At 40.8% G+C, this 26552-nt stretch overlaps 1 protein-coding gene across 1 annotated transcript in view; it reads right to left on the bottom strand.

Annotated features, from left to right (window-relative positions):
- The window catches only part of WDR70 (WD repeat domain 70), a 463052-nt gene that overhangs the window by 179723 nt on the left and 256777 nt on the right, over positions 1-26552 (bottom strand). The window lies entirely within an intron of this gene.

The raw sequence follows: 26552 nt of genomic DNA, 5'->3' as shown, positions 1-26552 counted from the left end.
GCATTGGATGAGGTGACAAGGGAGCTAGGTAAGCCAATGAGGAGGGAGTTACAGTAGTCAAGATAAGAGATGACCAGGAAGGGAATTAGATGCTTTGTGGTTTCTTCTCTTAGGAAGGGGAATGTCTTGGAGATGATGCCGAGGTTGAGGCGGCAAGATTCGGACAGCGAATGGATGTGGGGCCGAAAGGAGAATTCAGAGTCCAGGATAACACCTAGAACCTTGGTATGGGGGGATGGGTTGATAGTTGAGCCATTGATTTTGACAGAGAAATCAGGGGAAGAGGCATGCGGGGGAGGAAATATTTTGAGCTCAGTTTTGGATAGACTGAGTTTGAGTAAGTGGTGTGACATCCAGACCTGATATATCAGTTAGTAAATAGATGCTAAAAACTTTCTTTGTTGATCAATGGTATAACGAGAAGTGCTTTAAGCTGGCCATTGATGAATCAGTTTGTTCAGCCTGCTGGCTAATCAAAAAAACTGAATGGATTCCCTCATCCACAAAAGTCAGGTGGATGAAGGAATACTCCTCGCTGTGCTCTTGTATTGTGACAGCGGGACTCCTCCACTGTAAGAATACACTGACGAGTACTGCAGCCAATTGTTTGAATGAGAATGTTTTTTTATGAACAGGAATGGCCATAGATGGATCGAAATTCGTCCTGTCATTGCTGAACATCAATCCATTTGTGGCCAGCTTTAACCACAAGTCCAGACAATTTCACCTACTTCCTGCCCAGGCTATTTTTCAGGATTTTGGGGGCTGTCACACTTTTAATGACAATTACACAGTCATGCAACAATGTACCCAAATTACATATTTTCCATATAATTGATAGAAGACTGATTTTTCAGACTGATCTTTCTTCATACATTTAGGCCCAGATGTATTATGCTACATCTCTTTGGTAATAAAAAAAACAAAAAAAAAAACAAATCAGTGTATATTAATTAATCTGTGTGAAAGCTGTAAAGTCTTCAATCTATGGTATTATATATATATATATATATATATATATTTAAAACCCAATCAATCCTGATGTACTGACTTGCTTCTTTCATTTCTAAAATGCTAGGACAGTAATACACCCAAATGTCCCCTTTATGGAACGTAGACAGTCCAGGGCATTTGGTAACAGGCCTGATAAATACTACTGTAATAGCGGTGTTTGGCTACAGCTACCACATGGTACAGGGCTACTGTGATTGGCCCTATACCATGTGGTCACTGTGACCGATCACAGTAATAAACAACGGCTGACCTGTGCATTTTTGCCTCCACCCAACTGCAACTCTAAATGAAGCCTTAGTGAGGTCTCCAGAACTGAACACGGTTTCCTAAATGAGGTCTAACTAAAGATCTACATAAGGTAATCAGGACCTCCTTCCTCCTGCTGGTGATGCATCCTAAAATTCTATATATTTTTCCCACTCTGGGAGAGTGGGATGTGCAGGGCATTAAAGTATACTGATACAAGGCAAAACACAAGTACTTACACTAATTGCATTTAAAAAGAAAAATTAAATAAATAAAAAGCAAAGTTTTAAAAAAAAGTCTTCTCTGCAAAGAAAATGGTTAACATCCCTCATGCCATTGAGGGCCGGTTCACATTATTGCAAGTGCGGCGATCGCATGTAATTCGGAGCGCACTGCTCCTTCATTACATGAGATCGGATGTGCGGATGCAAATTCAGCCATACACTTTGTATGGCTGAATTCGCACTGTATCCGCACCAAACTCGCACATGACCCTTTTTTTCAGCCGCATCAGGATCGGATCGCACAGTGGTTCACACTTGTGCGATCCGATCCTGTGCGAACTGTCAGATCGCACTGCGATATGCGATCAAACTGGGGGTGTCGTTAACATTTAATTGACACCCCCTGCGTATCGCATATGGCAGTGTGAACTGCCAGATGTGCGGGTGCGATGCAGGAACAGGCTGCAAATTCGCAGTCTGATTGCAGTCTTTTTCATTGCATACACTTGTGAGTGTGTCAGATGCATGTTGCCCCTTTGAGTGATGTGGTTTCTTCTGCCAGCCACTATAACACCACTGTGTCTTGTAGGGGCTGGGAGAAAGAATCAAAGAGCTTTGTAGTTGGGGGGTGGGTGTCGGACATCCCTACTTAATTCATTTTTAATATTTAAAACAAACTCTTCCGTCCATCCAGGGCTCCACGCCTTATTTTGATGAGAAATCATTTTGAAAAACAGCCCCCTAACATTTCTATTGGCAGTCATCTTGAGTAAGGGGCAATGAATCGTGTAGCATTTTCTTCCTGGAATCCATCTGCCCTTAGCTCAGGCATGAGCGTGTGCTTAATGGAGAAAACCCCTTCTCCCCCTCCTCCAGATGAAAAGAAAAAAAATGCCTGTGAGGAATCATGGGATGCATGGCATCATTTTGGCTTAGGCCAAAAACCAGAGAGCAACCGCAGAAATGTAAAAATAAAAAGGTTTAAAACAAGTGACCATAATATGCCTTCCTATCTATTTACAAAGGATTACAAATAGGTAAGGCTGATTAAGATAATTTACTTCCACTTTAATGAATAAATAAATAACTACTTTAAAGCATTTCCTTAATTTTATCTTTGCCTGGAGTTTAGCTTTGATTTTTTTTTTTTTTTTTTTTAGCTTTGATGGACTTTTCCCCAATACAGACATAACACACAGGTAAAGCAGTTCTTTTTTCCCTTTGAACATTTATCTTTAAATATTTCATGTTATCCTTAGACAAGTTTATTGGTGATTTATGAATGACTTAACAAAACAAAAACACAAAAGATTATTTCTTGTAAATTACAGGATGAAGTAGACGCTAGGTACGGGACCCATGCCAAAACCCTCTCCAATCTGATTCTGGAACATTTCATTTTCCACAAAATCAAAACCCCAATGCTCCCTCGTATTTTTGCTGCCTCTTTGAAAACAGACACAATACGCAAGCAAGAACCAGAAATATGTTAATGAATCATACGCACGAGACTGGAAAAGGAGGGGGAAAAAACAATACTTGGGTAAGGGGTGTTGAGATAAATTGTGGCAAAAAAAAAAAAACGCGTGCTTTAATACATCACCTGTTTCTTGACAAGAGAACAAAAAAATATATATATTTCCAGCAACAGAAGTGCAAGTGAGAAATAGCAGACTGCATACAATAGTCTTTTTCTTAGTGGCGGGGGGAAGAAAGCCCCTCCACTATTTGAACTGGACTCTATCTGTGAACATTTCTCAGGCCGATCGAGGATGTGATTGCTCGCTGAACCTATGTGCGTCTTTCGACTTCCTTAGACATTAACAACATGTTTTTAGGAGACCTTTCCAAGAACACTGCGGATTAAGACAATAAAAATGGAATATGGACAGAGCGCGTTTATGATTGTGGGAGAAAAACACCAGACGGCCGTGACAAGTGTAAGAGAGGTCATTAATGGTGCTGGGTAACGATGGCTAATATAAATGGAAGGATCTGCACATTTACAGGAAGGGACAAAGAAAAAAAACTTTCTTAAAAATATGAAATGTGATTTTTTTTTCAGAGAGAAAACATTTGGGAAAGAACTGTATGTTCATGGGATTGAACTTCGTTAAATAACCAAGGGAAAAGAATATAGGCAATTAGAAAGAAAATAACATGAGGGTTACGAAAGAAAACAAATGTAAATTTTGTCCTAGACATGCAGACTAAGCATAGGCTAGGTTTAGATCTTTGCATGTCAGGATTGTGTGCAAAATCGCTTGCTTTATTGATACACAAAGAAACATGCTACCCTTTATCATCAGGCACGCAACGATGCCATTAATTGTTAATGGCACCCCTATGCATCTGCAAATCGCATGTACTAAACGGGTGTGGTGCATTTTCGGAAAAAGGCAGGGACTTCTATTCTGTATTTCCTTTCTTTTCTCTAATTTCTCCAATTGAAATAAATGGGCTGCCCAGCATACGATGCTTGGGAACATATGGACACGCACCCATGCTTGGTTGCACCTGCAGAAGTGAACTAAGCCTAATATTCGTTATCAATCAGTGGTCTCCAAACTGCGGCCCGCGAGCCAGATGCGGTCCTTTGCTTGCCTAAATCTAGCCCTTGCTGCCCTTTTCCTCCCATTGACACCAATGATGGGACACTTTTCCTCTTACTGACACCAGTGATGTGATTTGGCACTATTCCTCCAACTGATACCAACACTTGGCAATATTCCTCCCACCAATACCAATAATGGGGCACTATTCCTGCTTCCACTGACAAACCAAACCTGTACATTGCTCACACCAGGGCATTTTCTACTCTGACAAAGCACAGAGGGAGGGTTTCCAACCTGTGGTTGAAGGAAAGAAAATTGCAAAAGTTATAGCCACCCTATGTTTGCATATGCAAAATGCATATTTACCATTAACAGTTGGTGAATGTGAGGCAACAGAGCTACCCAAGCAGCAGTTTTTTTTTTTATAACATCTTATTATTTTTACATTACAAAACAAATTGACATCAATATACACATAACCATATATATGGTGTTCCCAGCATATACATTACTACACAACTTTTTGAATACCCCTGATCTTAAAACCCCTCAGGAAAGGAAGAAATTGTTTTTCATCATTTGTACCCAACACCAACTACCCCTATTATTCAAAGAAAAAAAACAACCCACTTCCCTATAAATCTTAAAATTGTGCACTATATCTATTAGTGATTAAATGAAGGGGTGTATCTCAGGATAACTACCCAAGTTGTCTACCTGGTTCCACCCTATTTAACAAAAACCAATATGTTATATTTTCAAAACACCAAACTCCTTGTTTTCTATAAGGAAAAACACCCTACAAACCTTGAATATGTGAATTATATGATTAATTAGTGATTAATTACGGGGTGTTTTTCAAGATAACTACACAAGTCATCTACCCCGTTCCACCCTATTTCTCTCCCCCCCCCCCCCCACTTTTTTTTTCTCACAGCAGCAGTTCTTTTTTAAATCTGTGAATAGCCTGTGTTGTCACTTGAGTAGCAAAATACCAGGATTACACATCCAGCTGAATGAGTCCAAGAAGTGATAGATCCCCTCCTTATCCCCAGATAACACCTATCTGGATTTTAACTCTATAGGAACAATTACCAAGCTATTGCTGGGGTTTCTTTTTGGAAAGCCCAGTATATGCTGTAATTTGTGTATTATGTAAGCGCCCTGTAATAAACGTTTTTTTCTGTACAATAAAGATTTTACACGTAAAAGAAAAAATGATAAAACAGTATAAACTGATTAAAAATTAAAAAAAGCCCATTATGGATTCCCTTTAAACCTATCTTACAGTCATGGCTCCATTATGAGGTTGAGGTAAACAAAGACAAATCTGAGCAGAAAGTGAAAGGGCGAAAGTGGAATGTGAAACAGTGTCTGGAATAAGAAATTACCTTGTTGGACGTGAATGAACTTTGAATACACCTGTGACCGCCCTGTCAAATCGTGTTAACCTCAGAAAAGCAATTACATGGCATTGCCTTCAGGCTGAAGTCAACAAGCAAGGTTTACACTTCGAGCAGGAAGAAAAGTGTCAAAATAAACAAATATCTGACAAATAGAATGTCACTGTTCTCAAACAGAAAGCTACGCATATTCAAACTGTACTCATATATAAGCCAATTGTCAATATAGGAGTAGAACGACTAATGATATAGCAAACAGGAAAGGGCAGTAACCAAAACGACCAATCATATTTGAGTTTAATAAATACTAGTGAGAAATGTCAGTTGATTAGTTAAAATTTATTATATGACACCTAACCGTACTGGACAAGCCCAAGCCAAGACAGGGATTTTTGTGGTACCCCCACAAGCAGTACAGTGGAAGAAGATTGTAATTTTCTGCTTCAGACCAGAAATAGTAGCAAGTGTCATCTAAATCTATACTGCAAATTGAATATCATGAGATGAGATGTAATATCATGAGCCCCTGCCTGCTCACTGCCTCCTCTGGCACTGCACAGCTCAGCTTGCAGTTCCGGGCTGGCCTCCAAGGGTCAGGATGATGGCCTCCTATACATGTGCAGGAGGAACATCATTACCTGCCAGCCAATGAAGAGGTCCGAAGAATGGCTCAGGACTGTTGGATAGGTAAGCATGGAAACTTTAGTTCTGCTCTAAAAAAAAATATATATATATATATATATTTTTTTTTTTTTTTAAAGTGTATTTCCACTTTTGCAGCCATATTCGGAAAACACCTACTTTATATTTTTACATGTTTCCATTCAGATAGCATCACCTAAGAAATATTTTAAAATAGCAGATTACATTTTTAGATGCTCTATTCTGAACCTTCCAGCAAGGAAAAATACTAGGTCGTTTTCTTTGTTTATGTGGGAGTGGGCAGCTGTATTCACCATAATTCATACTGTGCATACTGTGCAGGCACATTTTCATTATCAATTGTAACTAGATTTGAACACTGTCTGTCCTAAACAAAGGGTTAAAGGTGTAAAGGCTGGGCTTATTGCATTGTATGCTAATAAGAACAGACTTGGGACAAGCTCACTTTAACATTGCTCAAAAAACCTTGCATTTAGTAATGACAACTTCTCCTAAGAAACATAAGACATATTTAAAAGATTTTAGGCATGCTGTGTGAATGGGAACATATAAAAAACATAAAAAAGTGGGGTTTTCTCAAAGCTTTGAAAAAAAAAAAAATCATTGTATTTAACTTTTTTCCCAGTAATTTTGGATCTGATGACATCACAGGTCTTAAAGTTACATAGTAGTTAAGGTTGAATGAAGACAATAGTCCATCCAGTTCAACCTGTGTATGTGTGTGTGTATCAGTGTCGATAATCATTTCCCACATCCCATTATGTTGTGTTCTTTAAGATGTTCATCCAAGAGTCTTTTAAAAATATCCCCGCTGACACTACCAATTGTGGAAGAGAGTTCCACATTCTTACCACCCTGAAAGTGAAAAATCCCCTGCGCATCTTAAGGGTAAACCGCTTCTCCTCCAATCTCATCGTGTGGCCACGTGTCCGCTTACACTCCGACACTGAATAGCTTTTTTTCTATGCTGGGATCACCATTGAGGTATTTGTAGATCGCTATCCTGTCCCACCTTCAAGCGTCTCTTTTCAAGCCAAAATAAATTTAGTGCTTGTAATCACTCCTCGTAATTAAGGGCCTCCAATAACCTTTTTAGTTTTGTTGCCCTTCATTGGACTCTCTCCAGCTCATCCCTTCTGAGAACTGGTGATCAGAACGGGACAGAATACTCCAGATGTGGCGTAATTAAAGTTTTATAAAGGGGCAGGATTTTCGTTTTACCTCCGAAGTATATCCCCTTTTTTATGCATGCTAGTATTCTGCCAGCTTTGGCAGCTGCAGCTTGACATTGCATGCTATTGTTCAGTCTGTCTTCCATAAGGGTCCCCAGATCTTTCTCCATCCTTGATGTTCTCAGAGGTTCTCCCCCTAGTGAGTAGTTTGCATTTATGTTTGTAGCCCCCAAGTACATTACTTTACATTAAACCTTGTTTGACATGTAGTTGCCGTACTCTATTATTTTGTTCAGGTCTTTCTGTAAAATGTCTATATCCTGATGTGAGGTTAATGACCTGCTTATTTTTGAGTAGTCTGCAAAAACAGAGATTGAGAAATGTATCCCCTCCTCTATATCATTTATAAATGTACTCCAGACCATTCTGAGTATGTTATTTATCACTACCCTTTGGACGCGCCCCTGTAACCAGTTTTCTATCCAAGAACAAACCTTATGGTCGATGCCTGCAGTGTGCTTAATGATTAAGCACACTTGCTAGTGTGTGAAACGTGTCTACCTGTTGTTTGCCACATTGGAATTTTCGGTTAATAAACCAGAATTTTGATGATACCTGAAGTGCAGCCATTTCTTCTATATTGATTGTCTGCGGAGGCGAGCCGAGGCGTGCACCTGTACATCATCAGGCTTCTTGATTCACCTGGAGCATTGAGTCTTCCTCGTCTTTGTAGACCTCAGCCTGTAGATTAAGCGTTTATGGGGAACTGTATCGAATGCCTTTGGAAAATCTAGATACACCACATCCACAGGCCTCCCTGTCTAGATCGCAGCTCTCTTCCTCGTAGAATGTGAACAGATTAGTCTGGCAAGAATGACCCTTTGTAAATCCATGTTGATTACTACTAATGATACAGTTTTTATAAGCAAATTACTGAATATAGTTCCTTATCCCCTTTAACTCTCCTCTTCTATGTGTCTCTCATAGTCTTTTTTAGCCGCCCTGATTTTGTTTTTACATTTTTTATTGCATTCCTTGTATTGATGGATTGCCGACAATGTCCCCTTCCGCTTTATATTTTTTTAAAGGCCATTTTTTCTCTCCAATAAGAATTTTTACTTTTCTGGTTTAGCCACCCAGGTTTAATCTTCACTCTTCTATATTTATTGCTGATTGGAATCCACTGTGTGATACCATTGTTTAATATGTTCCTAAAGCATTCCCATTTTGCCTCCGTGTTTAATGTTTCTAGGGTTAGGTCCCAATTGGTGCCCTGTAGTATTAAACACAGTTCACAAAAGTATGCGCTTTTTGAAATTAAGAGTTCTTGTGCTCCCCTCATGCCTCCTTTTCATATGATTTACGCTAATGGGATCATCCTGTGATCCAAATTTTCCTGTATTGCCACTTCTGAGATTAGACTTGGATCATTTGAAATTCTTAAATCTAGCAATGCATTCCTTCTAGTTGGAGAATCCACCAATTGAGACATGAAGTTGCCCTGTAAGACATTCATGAAATGAAAATTCACCCTCTTCTTCCAATGGTAATGTGGTTCCATCCTCTGCTGTAACTGCTGTAAGCCCTGGGATGATGGTAGATCCTTGATTATTTGGACTCCAAGGAAATAGGTTGAAAGAAGAGTGAGTGCGAGTCTGAGGAGGGCAGCGTTGAAGATCTGGTGGGAAATGTTTAGCTCAGGTTAGGGACCTACATTATTGCATTTTCTGTCCAAGTTAGATTTCCGCTTTAAAAGAGTAGTTGTGTTTTTTTTTTTTTATTGGGAATCATACTTACCTAGGTGGATGCAGCATTGGTCCCATGCTGCATCTGTCCCCCCACTGGTTCTAAAGCTGAGAACCAAGCGATCAAACACTGCTGATCACTCAGTTCTCAGAGCTCCAAGAGCAAAGAGCTGGTGACTGTCAGTCACTGGCTCTCTGCTCTGACCACCCCCCCCCCCCCCAGCTCAGCTGGGTGCTGGTCCAAGCATCTGGGTAGATCCCAAACACATGGTCGGCTCTGTGACATCAGTTGACAGCTGGCTGCAGCCTGCTGTCAGCTAAAAACAGGTCCCAGGAGTGCAGAACGAACTGCACTCCTGTGATCCACAGGAGAAGTACAGCCAAGACGAGCTTTGGCTGTACTTCTTCATTAAGCACAGTTAATATAACTACCTGGAGTTATCTTGATAAATTATTTCCTGTAAATTCCTCAAAGTAATATCCCAGATGGCTGTGGGGGGGCTTTGCCACTCAAAGGTTCCGTTTTGCCAGGTTACCAGACCAGGTGAGCAATGTAGTGAGGTAAGTTAACATACCTGGATATTTGAATATTCTTATGCTTTTGTAAAGTAGCATTCTGCTTTAAGGTAAGCGCTGCACTTTTTACCCAAACTCCAGGTTCATTGAAGCCTATACTTTCCCTTTAAAGAAGCTTCTGAACATGGCAGATACGGATTAAAAAAAATAAAACAGTTCAAAGCCATAACAAAAGGCAATATGGTGTTAGGTGTCATTTCAAAGAGAACCTGATCACTTCAAGGATCCCACATCTGTCTAAAAATATATGTGATGGTTTGTTTTGCAGTGAGAGGCACTTGTCCTGAGGGCCTTGACTCAGATGGGAAAGTTCTAATCTGATATCACAGTTAGCCAGTCTGCAGTATGAGTCAGGCTGATTCAAGGAATGAATGGAATTCCAGATGTGAGTCCTCAGGCAGGCCATAGATGTGTGTAATGTTACAAGGCTGCCCCAATGACCTTCCCAGCGAAACCTGCATTATATATGGTTCCACATCAAACTCCATAGACAAACATAAATTAGGGGAGACAAAACCAAAACAATTCATATATTTATAGGACAGCTTCAGTGGTCAGCCAAACATGCTCCTGGGATTTTATTCAAAGGACCCATGTCCTTGCTTTCCCTTTGTGGCCAGAGACAAGTATGACAGGAACAGTGTTAATTGAGCTAATTGTCAATGACCTTTGGTGATGTCACAGTCACTGGGACTTCACAAAGATCTGCAGCAACAGATAAGAGAAAAAGGATAATTGTGTACTTGTGAAGGCCAGAGAAAGTTTGTGATTTATGAACCTCCCAAATCAAGATCTGCTAAGAAGCTAATACTTTAAGCAGCCAGAGGGCATTGTTCTTTTCATCTCCAGATTGCGTCCATAAATCTCAGGATTTAACACCAGTGGAATATAGTTGTATTGCCTTAAAGCCAAGTACTAGCTAGCTAAACTAAAAAAAGGCAGTGTTCAACAGAAGGCACCACAAGACGTCTCATTATAATGTTAATTTTAACTTTTCCCCTAAAGAGCGCTAGCGGAGTTACCAAAAAACTCTATGGCCAGTTATGGGGAGAATAAACATGCCTTATCCCACAAGGCAGTCTTCTGCTTCTGAGTAACCAGTGTCTCAAACCAAGATGAGTACTAGCTTTTAGAAAAACATTGTTTGCAAAAGATTTCAAGGGATTCAGTGGGGCAATGAAAGGGGGGAAAATTACAAATTAAGGTAAATCAGTCACAAAATAAAATATTGGTTAAACTGAAGTTAAGCTAAAAAAGAAAAAAAAACCCCAGGAGATCAACAGACTTCGAGTAGTGAGAAGTCGCAAATAGATGGTGTTTGGTACAGCTGGAAAGGTGGGTAGTATACTGTTGCTAAAACAAGTATGAAATCCTGAAACTGACCTAACAAAATTAAAAAATCTTTGGTAGGTAGAGCATTTTACATTTACAGTGGGTAAAATAGGTATTGAACACGTCACCATTTTCTAGGTTAATATATTACTAAAGGTGCCATTGACATGATATCTTAACCATGTGGGTAACAACCCATGCAATCCATACATATAAAGAAATCAAAAAAAATAAGCTCAGAAATTAGGTTATGTGTAATTAAATGGAATGACACAGGGAAAAAAAAATATTAAATACGCTAACTAAACTTTATTTAATACTTCGTACAGAATCCTTTGTTAGTAATGACAGCTTCAAGATCTGTATGGAGAAACTAGTCGCATGCGTTGCTCAGGTGTGATTTTGGCCCATTCTTCCACACAGTCTTCAAATCTTGAATGTTCCATGGGCCTCTTCTATGAACTCTGATCTTTAGCTCCTTCCATAAATGTTCTATCGGATTCAAGTTAGATGATTGGCTGGGCCATTCTAGCAGCTTTATTTTCTTTCTTTTAAACCATTTAGGAGTTTCCTTGGTTTTGGGATCATTGTCTTGCTAAAATGTCCACCCTCATTTCAACTTCATCGTCCTGGTCGATGGCAGATTTTTATCAAGAATGTCTTGGTACATTTTCCATTCATCCTTTCTTCAATTAAATTAAGTTTGCCAGTACTGTATGTTGAAAAGCAGCCCCACACCATGATGTTGCCACCTCCAAACTTCACTGTTGGTATTTTTGGGGTGATGTGCAGTGCCATTTGACCTCCAAACACGGCGTGTATTATGGCATCCAAAAATAGTTCAATTTTGGTCTCATCTGACCAGACTATATTCTTCCAGTATTTCACAGGCTTATCTAAATGTTGTGCAGCAAACTTAAAACAAGCTTCAACATGCTCTTTCTTCAGCAATAGAGTCTTGCTTGGCGAGTGTGCATACAGGCCATGGCAGCAGTGTACCTGCTAATTTCAAGCTCTCCACAAGTGGTTCTTGGCTCTTGGACAACTCTTCTAATAATTATTTTCACTCCTCTGTCAGAAATCTTGTGAGGAGTATCTGGTCGTGGCCAGTTTATGCTGAAAAAACGTTCTTTCCACTTATGAAATATGGCCCCCAACAGTGCTCACTGGAACATTCAGAAGTTTAGAAATCCTTCTATAACCAATGGCATTAGTATGTTTTACAACAATAAGGTTGCGAAGGTCGGGATAGAGCTCTTGCTTTTACCCATAATGCGATATTTTCTGTGTGACACCTTGGTAATGAGACCTCTTTTTAGGCTCCATTCACACCTGGGCGTTTTCAGCTCCAAAAACGCTCAAAAGAAACGCTTCCAAAACGCCCAACAAGTAAAACCCCATTCATTTAAATGGCCCCTGTTCACATCTGAGCGTTTTGCAAAACGCCTGTAGCTGAAAAAAGTACATGAGCTTCTTTTTGGGCTGATTACCAGCGTTTTTGATAGATGTCAATGAAAAACGCCTGAAAAAATCGCAGTAAAATCGCGGTAAAAAACGCTACGCTCAAGTGTGAATGCAGCCTTATAGGCAATCAGATGAGACAGAACCAGCTGATATTAGTTTGCACTGACAAGGGGCAGGATTGCTTTCTTATTACTGATAGATTTCAGCTAGTGTCTTGGCTTTTCATGCCTTTTTGCACCTCCCTTTCTTCATGTCTGCAATACTTTTTCCCTGAACATTCCATTTTATTACACAACTTAATTTCTGAACTTATTTGTTAGTATCAATCTTCTGCCTTCATAACATGTGTTGAAATGACCACTTGTAGTTAGAAGGTTATGAGATAGGGTGACAACATAGGGGCACACTTGTGTCTCTGTAAGAGGAAGTGCCTGAAAAAGGACCTTCATGGCAGGAGCACACGTTTTAATTTAATTGGACTTAAAAATATTAAAATAGACTTGAAATTTTCATAACACGTTAAAACAGGCATGTGATTTTATTGGCTGGATTCACTTTAAAGGTCGAGCTTTGATTTCTCATCTTTTAGGCTGGACACTATATACGACATCTCTGTGATTTCTTCATGCTATCTACCAGTGTAAACAAGCCATTTCCTAGGGATCGTGGAATGCAGGTGCAGACTTAGATAAATTAAGACCCAAAGTCGAGTTCTTGGGAAAATATTTAAATTATCTAAAAATGGTTTTAAAAATTAGTCTTTGCTGAGCATTTGGCTAGTCTATTTCTTAAAAACAGCTAAAATGAGCCAACATAAATAGGAGTATTTTGATTAATCTGAAGAAAGGAAAAGATAGAGGTTCTATTTTTGTCAGAAGAAGTGGCCTCCGCTACAATTAATTCCAATGCACTTGTAGTAATTCATAAACATATTTGTGCAATTTGTTTAAGCCAAATTTTCGTTTTGTTTACTGTAGATGTCATCTGCAGCCATAGTCAAACAGACATTCCCGGCCACAAATGGAACGACTTTTAGTCTGAACTGACAGAGATTTGACTAAACAAAGGAGATGCAAATGGATGTAAAAATCTTAGCATTGCTGAAAAATGCATCATTTTTGAAAATCAAACCTTTTACTGAAAATAGTTTGTTGTTCTGATTGTATACACGAGTAGTGCATCCGATTTTACTTCACTACACTATCACTTGAACCCGCATCCTGAATTCTTACAGGTTCATTCAAGAAACAATGCAGCAGCAGAAAAATAATAAAATACAGCCTTGCAAGCATGTAGACTGATTTCAATGAATCAGTTTAAAAAAAATAGTTTTGCCCACTGTGGTTTAAATTTGTTTCACAAAAACAAAAACAAAAAAAGGATAATGTAGTAGTGCCCCCTAGAGGACTGTTGAGAATTACACTTTCTAGATTCCCCTGGGTTACCTTTAGCAACTGACAGATAAACAGCAATGAAGGGTTCTTGGCTCAGTCAATAATCAATCCAGGTGATGATGTTTTTGTGTTTTTATTGAGAACTTGGATAGGAGAATGGATGAGTGGGATACTCCAACTATTAACTATTTACAGTCTTGAGGACAGCTAACTGTAGAATGCGGCAAGGCCGCTGCTTCACTCGGTCACTGAAGTGAAGATGCTTTAAATGTTCATGCTTGAATATTCTCTTCAGGGTTTTAAACTTGGCACCCCCTTTACTCTCACTGCCTGTGTGCTGACACCCGTCCACTGACTCTAGCCTCTGGAGTGGTCCCCTTCCTGGCAGACCCCTGGGCAAGTTCCTCTGTACTCACGGCCCCTGTTTTTCCAGAGTCATCATTGCCTCCAAACTCCGCCAGTCAGCCTCCACTGGACCTCTGGGTTCAGCCACACATTCTGGTTCATAACAAATATACAAAACAAATATATGTGCATTTCTCAAATAAGGACCAAGGTGTCAAAAAGTGATCTTCCACAAAAACATGAATAAAACCACGTGTGTGAAGTGCACAAAATGAAAACAACAAAAGTCCCAAATTCCTGAAACAACTGAATCCAAATAGTGTTCTCAAGTGAAGACTATAAAGTCCATAAAATTCAAAAGTGCTGTGTCCTGTGCTTAGTGACTGAAGATCCCGCCACCAAAGGGCTTGCCTCCTTACCAGAGATGTTAAATAAGTAGACAGAAATTCCCACTACTAGGATGGTAAGAAGGAGATATCTGAGAATAAGTCACCCCCGTGGTAAGGAATCAATAGCCTCTTACCAACTTCTGGGATAAAGCAGGCACCAAACAGTATCCACTGTTGAAAGCTTCCTGTGTGGATCGATTGTCAAAGGATGTATTCCCGCTCCTGCTACCGGTTCCTTAATGCCTAAAACTTCCACAAATGGACATGTGTGGGGCAAAGAAAGAAGACCATAGCATAACACCCCAAATATCGGTTTATTAAGAAAAGTGTTGCACTTACATAGAAACAGGGGATGTGAGCATTGTATGCAGTTACACAGATCTCGGCTGCAGACCGGGCTTGTGCGTGACGTCACGTGGCGGCGCGACACGCCTCCTCTCTAACGTCGTTTCCTCTCAACGGGCTTCTTCTGAGATAGGAGAATCAGAATTTACCTTTTCAGCAATTTGAATTTTTTTTTTCCTGCTTTCAACACATTACCTTCAGGGAAAACAGGTTTAGTTGCTGCCCTAAATATCCCACCAACTTTCAGATGCCATTGTAATACAAAGCTATTCAATGTTATTCACTTAACCTATCAATGGTAATAAAGTTATGGCTGATTGGTGTGTGTGTGTGTATGTGAAGCAAAGTCACATCAAAGTAGTGCAGGCACCTTTTCAAACTCGCTGTGACTTTAATTTGCACTAATTTGAATGGGTACCATTAAAATCAATGGGCTGTGACTTGTCATGCAACTTTATGTGTCCAAAGTTGCATGACAAGTTGCACTAGTAGAAATGGAGCCTAACTCAAAGAACCACTCGTTACCAACAAGGTATGCAGAATACCATCTCTGAACCATGGTCCGTAAAAGAGAAAATATCCAGTGTGTGGCAGTTGTGTGGATGAAAATGCCTTTTTAATGTCAGAGGAGAATGGGCAGACTGGTTTGAGATGATACAACAGTATCTAAAACAACCCTTTGTTAAAACCAAGCTTTGCAGAATACCATTTCTGATTGCGCAACACATCGAACCTTGAAGAAGATGGGGTACATCTGCAGAACACCACACTGGGTGCCACTCCTGTCAGCTAAGAACAGGAAGCTGAGGCTACAATTTGCGCAGGCTCACCAAAATTGGACAATAGAAGATTGGAAAAATGTTGCCTGATCTGACGAGTCTCGATTTCAGCTGCGACATTCAGATCGTAGGGTCAGACTTTGGCGTAAAAAACAAGAAAGCCTGGATCCATCCTGCCTTGTTTCATCGGTTTGGGATGGAGGTGTAATAGTGTTGAGGATATTTTCTTGGTGCACTTTGGGCCCCTTAGTACCAACTGAACATCGTTTAAACGCTACGGTCTGCCTGAGTATTGCTGCTGACCATGTCCATCGCTTTATGACTACAGCGTTCCCATCTCCTGATGGCTCCTTCCAGCAGGATGTCACAAAGCTCAAATCATCTCAAACTGGTTTCTAAAAATGACTATGAGTTCACTGTACTCCAATGGTCTCCACAGTCACCAGATCTCAATCCAATAGAGCACCTTTGGGATGTGGTGGAACAGGACATTCGCATCATGGATGTGCAAATCTTCAGCAACTGCGTGATGCTACCATGTCAATATGGACAAAAATCTCTGAGGAATGATTCCAACACCTAGTTGAATCTATGCCACGAAGAATTAAGGCAGTTCTGAAGGCCAATGGGGGTCCAACCCAGTACTAGCAAGGTGTACCTAATAAAGAGGCCGATGAGTGTATATAGGTATATGTTACAAAAGGACCATAGGTCTCCTTAATATTAGCAAAGTCAAGATGTGCTAATTAATACCTAACCTTCTCAAGCACATACAGAAACACAAGATCTCCATGTGTGGCCAGCTTCAAAAAATGTGAAAGATCGTGAACACAAGGGCAAGCTGCAAGAGAATATTTCACCATATGCTGATCCTAAATAAAACATGGAGGTATTAATCAGTCTTGTTATGAGATTTCAAAGTAACTGGGAAAAAAACTAGGTGAGAAGAGAGTCTTTTATCTACTTTTTAAACATGACAAGAACATAGACATTTGTGCAAATGCTGATAAGAAAGCCAAAAATACTATTAGGTCAACCACTTAAACTACATAAGGGCAAATTTCCAGCAATTTTTTATTTTTCATCATCCATGAAGAGAATGCTTGAAAAAAAAAAAAAAAAGTCAGAAAGTGAATTAAAGCGTTTTTTTGGCGAGTCTAATAAAGTCACACATAGATAAAAATGATCGTGGCCGCCCTCAGAAATGTCTGGACATAATCCCTATGTTATTTTATGCATTCTTTAAGTCTCTGACAGAAAATTAAGTAAACAAATCAACAACATTAAGTATTTAAATTCACAACACAGATTGAGTTTGCTGAAGCTGACCAGAGACATCCTTCTGGCGGTTCATAAAATACAGGCATTAATCACAAGATAAACAGGTCATGGCTGTTAACTGAACAGAACGCAATATGTTATGTGTGTCTCGAAGGAGCCTGCAAATCAAAGTGGTACTCAGTGTTTTTATTTTTGACTGGTTTGATTTTTGAGCTGTTCTTGATAAACTACTGTAAGAAAAATCTCTTGGGGACACATGAAGAACAGACGCCTGGGAAAACATAAACTTAGGCAAATCACTGAATGTTATATTTTTTTTAATGGTCAATTATGCACTGTTCTTCTTGAATGGGGTTGACTTCTTGAAAGTCAAAGATCATAAATGCCCACTTTGAAAAGCAATTGTTTGATATGTAAAATTCAGATGACAAAGATATTTCCCCACCTCCAGAGGGAACAATGATGCACATCACAAACAAACAAAAGAGTTCCCAGCAGACTTCCCGACCAGCCTGCAAAACAACTGAATTGACCCAATTTAACAGTTTATGTTAAAAACAAAGTGTTTTGTTTGCACACATTTGCAAATATAAATGTAAGCCAGTGCCCACGCCAAGAGACCTCTGTACATACTGTGATCCTAACTCTAAATTTACAGAGCCTCCATAGTAGGAGCACATATAAGAATGGATAGATTAAGGGCCAGTATGCCTGGAGGAAGCCCACCCCTCCTTAGAGACGCACGTAATGAGGCACACCTCCAGGAGGGAGAAAGAAGGGCACATTCCCAGGGGGAACAATGAAGGAAAATTCCCAGGGGGAACAATGAAGGCCCATTCCCAGGGGGGAACAATGAAGGCACATTCCCAGGGGGGAACAATGAAGGCACATTCCCAGGGGGATACAATGAGGGCACATTCCCCAGGGGGAACAATGAGGGCACATTCCCCAGGGGGAACAATGAGGGCACATTCCCCAGGGGGAACAATGAGGGCACATTCCCCAGGGGGAACAATGAGGGCACATTCCCCAGAGGGAACAATGAAGGCACATTCCCAGGGGGAACAATTAAGACACATTCCCAGGGGGGAACAATGAAGGCACATTCCCAGGGGGATACAAGGAGGGCACATTCCCAGGTGATAGAAGGAGGGCACATTCCCAGGGGATACAAGTCGGGCACATTCCCAGGGGATACAAGTCGGGCACATTCCCAGGGGATACAAGGAGGGCGATTCCCAGGGGGAACAATAAGGGCACATTCCCAGGGGGAACAATGAGGGCACATTTCCAAGGAATACAATGAGGGCCCATTCCAAGGGGATACAATGAGGGCCCATTCCAAGGGGATACAATGAGGGCACATTCCCCAGGGGATACAATGAGGGCACATTCCCCAGGGGATACAATAAGGGCACATTCCCCAGGGGATACAATAAGGGCACATTCCCCAGGGGGAACAATGAGGGCACATTCCCCAGGGGGGAACAATGAGGGCACATTCCCCAGGGGGGAACAATGAGGGCACATTCCCCAGGGGGGGAACAATGAGGGCACATTCCCCAGGGGGAACAATGAGGGCACATTCCCCAGGGGGAACAATGAGGGCACATTTCCCAGGGGGAACAATGAGGGCACATTTCCCAGGGGGAACAATGAGCGCACAAACTAGGAGGTAACAATGAGGGCATGACCCTAAACATTTAAAAAGCGAACTACGAGAAAGCAACTCTGGAATAAATGGCAACAATAAATGTATAGTTTATGGCACGTAGACTATATCAGAGAGAATAGCAGGGAAACATAACTACCACCCTGCTGTAGAAAAGTGCAGCAAACAATGCAGAGGATAGAAGATATGTTTTCTGAAATACAATACCCAGCATGTAGTCGAGATAAACCATTAATTCTCCCAAAGACTATGTATTGCTGAAAAAAACCTCTATAGCGCCCATCTTTATTACAAGCAACATGTTCCATTTTAGAGAACCAAGGTCCATTATAACCTAACCATTTCCTGTGAAGCGGTACCTGGTGGAAATGGTCTACATATCATTGACAATATATTATTTCCCTTTTCTGCAAGCAATCTATATGGCGGAAACTGGCTTCCTATCTCGGGAGAAATATCTGGGTTCAGAGAGAACAGCTGCTTCATTTGAAGATCCAGTTACAGGCTGTGGAGTGTCAGTGGAGTCATATATTAAATACAGTACAGATGGAATACACCCCTCTTCCCATTTCATCGCTCTCTGCTCCGGCTGGTTTATGTCAACCACTCCAGCAAGGGAACCATGTAAGTTCTTTGCCATAGAGAACGGACATCCATTGCTGCATAGACAAAATATACTGCTAAGGTAATCCCCAATGACTAACTATTTATTTAATTTACAGCATGTCGATTTATTCACTAGCCTGTATGGAAACCATTGTTCTACAGCAAAGTTCACATCAGTCAGATTAAAGTGCATTTAAACCCAAAAACAAAAATGTAACATATGGAAGCTTACCAATCCTTGGATATAGTGGCTGCATTTATTTTCTTTTTTTCAAGCCGTCACTGGGTGGCTACACTTATGCATCTACTGTATCTATGGAAGAAGCCATGGTTGCCCCCAAGGCTCGACTTCAAACATGCATACTTTTGTTCATCAACATTACTTGGCTGATGGAATTAGTTTACAGAACAAAGATAACAGCCTTTTTTGTCTGTTCAGATTACAAGAAGTGACAAGTACAATCATTTTTTAATCACTTAATCAATAATTAAGATCACCAGGTGTTTTCTGTACTTGATGAAAACTGAATGCAGCAACAATATCTAAGGAATGAAGAGCTACAACAGATAACATTTTTGGTTTATTGGCATTTTTTTTATCACAGGCATTTATTTAGTGCTTTACACACTGTACATTCATATTGTCCCTGCCGTCGAGAAGCCCTAAAGTGTTACTAGACCCACAACAGTAAAATCAGCCAGCATATGCAATAAAGCATACTTGTTATACTCACTGTGGAACCTAAGAGGGTAATCCTCTGCATTGTGTAAAAAGGCTGTTTGATTCTGTCTTCTCCAATTCTCCCCTTCTTTTACCGTCCCCAATTCATCTGCTGATAGAACAGAGCTTTGGAGGCACTCTGCACATGCTCAGCTTGGTGTGTATTGCTAGAAAGGTTTTTTTTTTTTGAGGATGCATGTGATCAGCACTGGGCCAATCAGTACCGTCTAGACAGAGGGTCATGGACAGACAGAGAAAAATGAAAACTCCTCCTACAAGCTTGAAACAGACATTGATAAAAGTCACACGACTGTTTTATATGTTTTGATGAGAAAAGGTATTTAGCAGTAAATATTTGCATTTCCATGTTCTGTGTACTGTGGGAGACTAGATACAGTGAATGCAGGCTCCTGGGCTTAGTAACACTATAAGTCTCTATCTCACATGCATACATACACACACATGTACTAGGGCAAATTTAGAAGATTATTAATAATCCACCAGCGTATAAAAAAATATATAAATTAGTGTTTTGCAGTATTTATATCTTTTTTATATTATCCATCTTGTGGGAACACCTGAGTGTCAGAGTGGTACTTCGGTTCATGTTAATTCTGTATTTTTGGGTTTTCACTTATAGGAGTGATTGCGCTTGGTTATTTTTTGTTTTAAATCGACCAGCGTGCCTTGGTGTGTGGGAGGAAAAACTGGAGTACCCAGAGGAAATCCACGCAAGCAATTATAGAACTCTAAGCATTCCTGGCCAGGATTTGAACAATGAGTCCCAGTGCTGCAAGGCAGAAGTGTTAGCCACTAACCCACTGTGCAATAACTATCTTCAAATCATTGTTTGCCACTGACAATGTTATGTAATCATTAATTGAACAAAATAATTGTATAGCAAAAGTCAGAAATGCAAACTGAACTGTCTTTTACTGATGGCAAATATGGTATAGTTCTCATTTACACACACTCTTTATGGGTGATGAGCTGTCATTGCCCATGCAACCGATGCAGCATTTAAAATCTGCTCTTCTTCTTTCTGAAGTGCTTCCAGGATGGAGCAGAGTGATTCTGATTGGTCAGCGTTGGCATATAGCATCACTTTGATCCATGCTGGAAGCGCTGCAGAAAGAAGAGGGCAGTTAGTTCATGCAAGGAAACCCAAAAACCTCTTGCAACTGAAGGAATTTTGCACAGAGGAGTGGTCAAAAATGTCTTCAAGCCACAGTCAAGTGGCCAGTTATAAAAAACACCTACAAGAAATTTTTGCTAAGGTGGCAATGTCAGCTTCTGAGGCCACAGATGTACTTACTTACTCAAAGCTCCATGTCAGTGTGATTTGCGCTGCAGCTTTCATTGTGGATTGCGACTTCATTTAATGCCTTAGCAGGGCAGGGTTGATGATCATGCGATCACCATAATTGGCTGTCACAGCGGTCACATGATTGGAAAGCTCCTGATCGCAAGCAGCGATCGGGAGCTTTCCGTTAGCTGCTGGTAACTGTGCCGGGAGCACAGGGCGTGCACTCTTGGCACAGCTGTATTTACATTCTGGTACACAGAAAATTCAGCCACTCAGTGCTAGGGCTAACTCAGAGGAGAGAGGGGGGCAGGGGAGAGAGGAGGCAGGGCCGGGTCGGGGCACCGTGTCTGAATGGACACAGGGAGCTGTGACTCCACTAAGGTGCCCCCATACCAAGCTGCTTGCGGTGGGGGGGGGCACTGAACAGGAGGGAGGGGCCAGCAGAACCGAAGAGAGACCCGAGAAGAGGAGGATCCGGGCTGCTCTGTGCAAAACCAACTGCACAGAGGAGGCACGTTTAACATGTTTGTTATTTTTATAGGGGGAAAAAAAAGGAGGAGACATTACAATCACTTTAAAGACACCCAAAACCAATTCCTACAAGTTGAAGATTAAAAAACATTTGTGGACACCCCACGTTTACAGTAGCCTGTATTCCCACATGTTATTACATGCATATGATGGGTCCAGTACTAATTGCTTGATCTGATCTTGTCTCACCTGTTATACTAGATGTAGGTCTCACACCTTTAGGCCCCTTTCACACCTGTCGGTTCAGTTTTCTGCTCAGAGGGGGATCGATCCACCGATCCCCGCTGAGCAGGCGGATGACAGCTCAGTCTCCGCTCTGTGTGCGGAGACAGAGCTGTCAGATCCCCGCTGTCCTCTATGGGAAGATCGGATGACAATGGACTGCCTGTCCATTCTCATCCGATCCGATAGACGGATGGAAAATAGGGTTTCCATCCGTCCAGATTTGACGGACCGGATCGGATGTCAGCGGACATGTCTCAGCTGACATCCGCTGACCCATAAAGATGCATGGGGTTATCCATTCAGATCTGCCTGAAAAACTGACAGGTGTATCTGAACGGTCCACATGTGTGAAAGGGGCCTTAGAGTCAAATCCCTCATATGACTTTATTACCTTTGTCTTGCTGTCATAAGGACATTGTAATCAATGTTCAATGTATAATGTTCTTTCCAGCCTGTACCAGGTATGACACGGTCACTTTGGTATTTGCTATATGTTCAATACAGTGAATTTGTTTTTGACAAATAAAGCTATTGGAAAAAATAAATAAATAAATAAAATATAAAAACCTCAACACAGAACAGTCCCTTTAACGCTCCTTTTCACAATAGTCTACAAGTCAACCAACTCTTTGAAAACAATGCAGCACCTGTGAGGTTAATTAGCTGATCAGTTGTTCAAAAGGCAGCATCAATGAATTTGCATGCTCGCCGAGAGCTCCCTCTAGTGGATATTTTGTCTATCTCATACTAAAAGTATGAAAGAGCCAGCAGTAGGATGATCTCAAGATAGATAGATAAGCTACTTGTATACATTTAATGAGTTTTAAATCCATACCCAAACTAATAGTTTTTTATCTGTTCCCAGGCCCCATTCAAGCACACATAAAAGCTAAAATAAATATATAATAGAAAATGTTATATCATGCATAACCCAATTGAATAATAACTTTATTAGGGTGTAGTTTTTATGTGAGGAGAATCTACATTTTGTAAAGTTTGATAACCATGATGTAGAAGACACTACAGAAATCAATTTAATCTAAAGTGGATGTAAACCCGATTCATGAAATTTGACCTTGGAACATTGTATCTGTAGTGTTTACTTATCTCTCTCCAAAGCCCTAAGTCTTGTGTCTTTCTGCTGCTCCGTTCCTCTGTTATCAGCATGATAACTTCTGACAAGTCCTTTGACACAGGAGATAAAAGCAGCTTGAAATTTGTTTCGGGGTGGGTGCATAGAGATTGATTTGCAGAAAGCTGGTCTATTCACAGCACAGCTCTGTAGGTTTCTTCCTTCCTCATGTGGAGGGGTGTGTGTGCCTTTCCTCCCATCAGCTCACACACAGTGTATGCCCAGACTCCCTTCCCACTGCTGAAAGCAGAAGTAAAAATTGGAACACGATGTTCACTTTCTAAAAAATATAGAAAGCTGAAGACAGAAGATATACATGTAAAACTTATGTAGGGAGATTTGTTTCATCTCTGTGTATGAAGGCTGTTCACTTTACTGGGTATATGTAAGGGTTTACAACCACGTTAAAAAGAGTAACTCCACTTTTGTGGGGAAAAAATGTAGCAAATATAAAAAAAAGCCAATATATAGCATAGTGTGACAGGAAGTCAGGTAAATCTGTGGATGTTGTCACAGACGGGAGATACATTTCTGCTTTGTTTAGACAATTCACCAATTACTATAGGGTGTCGGCTGCAGAGGTAGCCAGGAAGGTTTAAGGATGTTGAAAAAGCTTCAGCTATTCAGAATGAGGCAATTAAGGCCTCTATAAGTTATCCAGGGGATGACTACTGATGGCTGCCTCCTGAAGTGATGTGCGCTGAGGAGAGCAGTCAGCTGAAGACTTCTCAAGGTGAGGTCATGGACATTTTCTGTGTGAAGAGAAAATAAATGGACTATTGATTGTCTGCTGCATGATCAGCAGTGTCTGCCCAGCAGTAGGTTGGGACAGACTCCCTAGGTAGGTTCCTGTGTGTGAAGGTAGACGCCCACAGTGGCCAGGATTTAATTTGTTTATTTTTGAATTATGCTGTTTTTGATGCTTGCACTTGTGTGAAGAAAATTGCAAGAATAAACCATAGACTGTGGTTTTCAACTACTCCTCGGCAATCTCTCTGTGTAACGAACCCCCCCAAGGGGTCCCCCTCTCTCGCTACCGAGCTAATCCCTCACAATAGTCAATTGCTACACAAGCCAATTTGTACTGTAATGCTATCAAAGATTACCCTAACTTTTCAATCTGTAGCTCTGTAATTTTTTTATAATATGCAATGAAATATGGCTACCTGGAGGTATTTTGTACACAGCAGATGTAGGGAAGCTGGGGTGATTGGATCACTGTTTTTCCCTTTACTAAGCTACAAGTCAGATTTTAGGTTTTAGGTTTCCCAAATGGTTAATTTTATCAAAAGGAATGCAAACACTGCAGATTCCCTCATTAGAACACTGCCAGTGCATCAGCTGATTATTAAATAAAATGTCACTCCTATTCAGATTCACTCTGCAAATTGACATAATCAAACAAAGAGCTATGACTTAAAAGCAGAAACAGGTAGAAATCTTGAATGAAGTTTGGTAAAATCCTTGCAATGTAAATTGATCACCCAAAGGGGACTGCTTTTTCTCAACAAAAAAAAAAGTGGTTACTCTTTAAACTATGCAGCTGACGTAGGGTAATCTATAGATTCAAATCTGCAATTTTTATATCTATATATATACATATATATATATATATATATATATATATACACACATGCATACATACACAGAGATAGATCAGTGTTATGGCCAACCTCTCAACACTGGTCGGTGTCTGGACACTGCAGAGAACTATTCAACTCTTCACACCCAGGACTGATTTATTCATCACATTAATCTACAAACTGGCAAAAAAATTTACTTTGTCTATAGTGTTCTTTTGAAGGCGACAGGTTCTCTTTATTAAACAATTCAACCATAAAAAGAAAGATTTAGCATTCCCTTGTTTTCACTTGCATTGTATATTATTCACTGAAACACTGAACTTTTATCAGGCCAGCCCAAAAGTAAAACAACTATGAAATAGTCTCTCATAGCAAACCATAAATAAAGCGTAATCGTCAGAAGACGCGGGAAGATGAATTTGTAGGCCTGGTCAAGAGCCAAGTTTGTCTTAACAGTCTGGTTATATTTTGTGTCAGGGTTCTATATATACACACACACAGCAGTGAGTGCTGAGACTGGGATGGCGGCTTTAGTAATACACTGCCTCCCTCTAACGGGACCAGCAGCATCAGGAGTGTGCCGATCCACCAATACAAAGGATGACATGCTTACCACGTTTGTCATTCTCCTTGGCAGAGACAGAAGTGTTTCACTACATTAAAACCTTCTGTTTAATACAGTACTGTGTATTGTGAGTGACTGCTGCAGTGTCTGGAAACTGCAGGCATGTGTTCTGCTCTATATTTCTTCAAACAATGATTATCATTTATATACAAGGCTTTAAAATACATATTTAAATCCAAAATCCAAGTAAAATGCATGCTTCAAATACATATACCGTATTCAAAATGTTTAAGGCTCCGGTGCCCAAACTGCAGCTGTTTTGCACTTTTTGTGCAGCCCTTGAGGCCCCTGCAGACACTGATCTGTGTTTCCCTATTGCTCTGTTATAGCAGTAATCTCTAGCAGGCTCATGTAAAGTGAGCCCAGTCAAAAGCTCTCTTGAAATATGTTCCCAGTCTCAACCAACTCAAAATTACGTTTACAGTCTCTAACCATCCCTTGTATTATGTCTGTGCAGTCTCCAACCATCCCTTATACAGTATCATGTCCGCACAGTCTTCGACCATCCCTTGTATCATGTCCGCGCATTCTCCGACCATCCCTTGTATCATGTCCACAGTCTCCAACCATCCCTTGTATCATGTCCGCGCAGTCTTCAACCATCCCTGGTATTGTGTCAGCAGTCTCCGACCACCCCTGGTATTGTGTCCGCAGTCTCTGACCATCCCTGGTATCGTGTCAGCAGTTTCTGACCATCCCTGGTATCGTGTCAGCAGTCTCTGACCATCCCTGGTATCGTGTCCGCAGTCTCCGATCATCCCTGGTATCGTGTCCGCAGTCTCCGACCATCCCTGGTATCGTGTCCGCAGTCTCCGACCATCCCTGGTATCTTTTCTCGCAGCCCCCGACCATCCCTGGTATCATGTCAGCAGCTTCCAACAATCCCTGGTATCATGTCCACAGTCTCCGACCATCCCTGGTATCATGTCCGCAGTCTCCGACCATCCCTGATACCATGACCGCAGTCTCTGACCATCCCTGGTATCATTTTCGCCGTCTCCGACCATCCCTTGTATCGTGTTCCCAGTCGCCGACCATCCCTGGTATCAAGTCCGCAGTCTCTGACCATCCCTGGTATCATGTCTGCAGTCAAAACCTACCGTTTAATACAGTACCGTGTATTGTGAGTGACTGCTGCAGTGTCTGGAAACTGCAGGGATGCGTGCTGCTCTAGATTTTCTAAAACAATGATTATCTTATTATCATATTTATCTACAAGGCTTA

The sequence above is a fragment of the Pelophylax lessonae genome (assembly GCF_965119305.1).
Source record: "Pelophylax lessonae genome assembly, chromosome: 1".
NCBI lineage: Eukaryota > Metazoa > Chordata > Amphibia > Anura > Ranidae > Pelophylax > Pelophylax lessonae.
Note: the sequence above shows the minus strand (reverse complement) of the source record. Positions and strands in the feature narration are given on the sequence as shown.